We start from the raw sequence: 3,891 nt of genomic DNA, 5'->3' as shown, positions 1-3,891 counted from the left end.
CTCTGTCAGCCACCTCATGGTGGAAGTGTGTCCTCAGTCCAGCCAGGACTGGGACAAGTTCTGTGTTTTATGCCAATACGTCTACACTACGTTTTGGTGTGTACTGGTGGAACAAGATGCTGGAGATTTCGTTAACTACAAAGGTAACACTTTACAGTAATGGTACACTATTTAGCATTAGTTACACAAACACTTAATTCATCATTACTAAGTATGTTTTCAACATTACTTAAAGATTAACACATATGCTTTTTCTCATTCATAGTCTGTTATTAAGAGTCTGTTATCAGTGTGTTTTCCTTTGTTATAAATGATGAATTCCTAATATGTACATACTGAACTCATGATGAATTCATAAGGTACAAGCAGTAAACTAACTCATAATTCCCAATGTTTACATACTGAACACATGATGAATTCATAATGAACTGATTATGTCAATGTTACTTTAGGTGAATACCTCACTTATTTAATTGGCAATTCAATGTTATTCAGACTTCATGCTGTCCGAAACGGAAGCTGCCTGCTGTCTCGCTGCCTTCAGCTCTCTACCGAGTCACTTGCCGTATCAGGCATCAAGGTACCGGCTACAAACTTTGTTTCGGACAGCCAAGCAAGATAGCAACACAGAACACTGTTGTCAGGATACGAGAAAGCGGAATAACATAACGTTTGACTTCAGCAATAGATGCTAACAATTAAATCGTATTTTGGACGTTGAAGGTAGCATGAAGGATACATTTATGCTGCCATCAAAATTCGATAAAACAAAGGTATTTTAGAAGGCAGCATTTCACAGAAATATTTAATTCGGACATGCCTCGATGCCTCGCTCCTCTGTTAGATATCTTAAAGGCACACTGCAGGTTTTTTAGCTTAAAGGGGTGGTTCAGGATTTTGGACATAAGACCTCATTTCCAAGTAAGCAAGTGTGATATTTATCAGTGGAGACCGTTTTCAACACGTTTCATCCAGTCCTTCTAATTGCAGAGTTCGCAGGTGCTAGGCTAGCGCAAGTCAACGGTATGTGCTAGCCTGCCACTAAAGACAGTCTTACCCACTCCAAAGTACACCCGAGGCAAATTCCAGACAATCGATGTAAATGTCTGTGTTGATAGAATAGTGTGAGAAATACAACTACCCTCGCATCGCGTTGCAATAGTTATACTTTGGTCCCTGAAGTTGGTAGTAGTCATTTTGCATCTCAGCGGCGGACTGATATTACCAAGGCTACTACTAGGTATCCCCATTGGAGTGCGCTTTACTGTTTACTTTTCGGCGCAGTACTACTAACCGGAGCAAGTATAATTCCGCCGCTGCTAAGAAACTAGTCCCTCAAAATGTACTGCGATCGTTGAAATGCAAGGATAGAATAACGTTAGAAATAACACTATCAAAACAGACATTTACATCGATAGTCTGGCATTATAATTTATTTGCCTCGGGTGTACTTTGGAGTGGGTAAGACTGTTTTTAGTGGCAGGCTAGCACATACCGTTGACTTGCGCTAGCCTAGCACCTGCGAACTCTGCAATTAGAAGGACTGGATGAAACGTGTTGAAAACGGTCTCCACTGATAAATATCACACTTGCTTACTTGGAAATGATGTCCTATGTCCAAAATCCTGAACCACCCCTTTAATATGCAAGTTGTTTAGCTTAATTTACCTTCTTTTAACAGCTTCAGAGTCATTGGAATGGTTATATTACTTTTTTCGGGTTGAATGGTGGCCGTCTCGCTTCCCCCTAGCGCCTGTGAGCGGAAAAACCACCCTTGCAACTGTGGGCCGGCGGGCCGACGGCCTCAGTGTCAGGAAGTATAACGAGTGTAACGAATTGCTTTACTGCATTCAAATAAACATACACGCCATGCACCGGCTAGAAAAAGGTAGCGATGGAGTTTCTCAGACATTCGTCATGACAGAGCCAGCGAAAAAGAAGCAAAAACTGAGAAAACAGTAAGGAAATTGCCAATACTGCATAGTTTACCTTTAAAAGGCAGCATTTTTTCCCCGTTTCGGACACAGCCATGGTGTTACCACACTACAAATAGTGTGAGATATAGACAGTCTTTGAAAGAACCTTTCCTTTGTAAGTGTCAAGCAGACTCTTACAGAAGAACTGCCTCATCCATAACCTATTTTTATTTCATCTAATCCCTGCATACTGAATATTCAAGAATTCTGTTGATTTCTGCTATTTGCATCAGAAGGTGTGAGGTGAGACATAATTGTTATGCTATAAGTCAGATAACGGGAAAATTCTGTCTGAGATGTAAATGGTAAATGGTAACCGCATTTACTGTTCTACTCAGCAAGGGCCTCACATCTACACTCACACACACGCAGATGTGCTTTTTCATGTACTTACTTATGTAAATGAAAAGAAAGTGGCATTGAGTGGTATATAAAGAGATGTTTTTTAAGTATTAAGTATTTTAATGTCCTGCATTTGAAGGATATATGAAGGACAAATGAACACTTACAGTATGTTATTATACTCTGAGAGAGAGAGAGAGAGAGAGAGAGAGAGAGAGAGAGAGAGAGAGAGAGAGAGAGAGAGAGAGAGAGAGAGGCGTGTAAGTAATGCACTGTGATGGCAGGTCCAATCTGTCAGTTGTATTTTCTGTTATCTGGACAGCATCTTAGCTTGCAGCAAAAGGCCTGCTGTGGTCATTTTGATGGCAGGTAAGACACACACACAGGGCAGGCAGGTCATTTGGAGAGGCCGAGAGGAAGGGGGCTAGATATCTCTTTCTCTGCCTCACTCTGACAGGGGTGAGTGTCCAGGAGTGTCCACTGCAGCTCTGCTCTCTCTGGAGCCTTCCTCCATCTGCTTGTTACTTAGCAAACACATCCACTCAGTTCAGACAGATGGAAAGACAAGAACAATGGGTAGAGGTTGGGTTCTCAAAAAGAGGACAGGCATACAGTAGATAGTGAGCAGCAGAGCAAAGAAGACAAACGTAACTCAGAAATTTAGGAGACAGACAGGACAGAGTTATATGTATAAAGGTTTGTTGAATTATGTTTTGTGTCATCTATATGTTATAATATTTGCTTTCTCTAGAGATGATTTGTATTATTTCTGTTTTCCCAAAAGATTACTGGCTGCCCTCTTCCCTCCTTGGGAGATCTATCAGTTCCTGGTGCCTCAAAAAAGCCCATGGCATCGTTAAGGACCCACCGCACCCAGGACACTGTCTGTTTGAACTGCTGCCCTCGGGCAGGCGCTACAGAGCAATAAAAACACAGACAGTCTAAAAAACTGTTTCTACCCCAGAGCTGCAAAAACTTGATTTTGCGTATGAAGTGAGAATGCCTGCAGAATGTGGAATGTATTGTGTGGGTGGTGGCATGATTCACTTTTTCCTTTTAGAGTTTTAATGTTCATTATTTAAAATTATTTATTAAACTTAGAGGATTACTATTTTTATAAGTTATTTTATTGAACTATCTTTTGCACTTGATGTACATGTACAATGACAATAAAGATATTCTCTATTCTATTCTTTATATATACTTTATGTTGGGAGCCAGGGCAACCTTGTGTAGCACTGCATGCTAAAGTAGCATTTTAAGTATTGAATATAATGCATTTTGTATGTATATAAAAATGTGTGTCTGTATGTGTACTGTATGCGTGTGCCTGCTACCAGGCCATGTATTGTGCCTTGATGTTCTGCCTGGCTGCTGTCAGGCTTCCAGCCTTCAGTCTTGTTATTAACTTCAGCAGGCAGAGCATTTTAAACAGCACTGAGCACTGCAGGTCTGCATCAAAACACCCTTTATTCCTGTGCAGCTCTCTCCAAGGAGATAGCAGTGAGAAACTAAACCTGCATCTTTGCATGCACAAGGTAATGCCCCCCCATGCTTATTCACCCCTCCTTGC

The 3,891-nt window shown here is 41.1% G+C and overlaps 1 long non-coding RNA gene across 1 annotated transcript; it reads left to right on the top strand.

The window, feature by feature from the left end:
- LOC143131660 (uncharacterized) lies at nt 1-3,328 on the top strand. The gene is made up of 3 exons (XR_012988161.1): nt 1-143; nt 496-580; nt 3,103-3,328. It is a non-coding gene; the product is annotated as an uncharacterized LOC143131660 (long non-coding RNA).
- The last annotated feature ends 563 nt before the right edge of the window (nt 3,329-3,891 follow it).

The sequence above is a fragment of the Alosa pseudoharengus genome, unplaced genomic scaffold (genome assembly GCF_046254945.1).
Source record: "Alosa pseudoharengus isolate Yale_2024_CS ecotype anadromous, Long Island Sound unplaced genomic scaffold, YU_APseudo_1.1 YU_APseudo_1.1_scf_18, whole genome shotgun sequence".
Classification (NCBI taxonomy): Eukaryota; Metazoa; Chordata; class Actinopteri; order Clupeiformes; family Clupeidae; genus Alosa; species Alosa pseudoharengus.
This window is presented reverse-complemented; position numbering and strand designations above follow the sequence as displayed.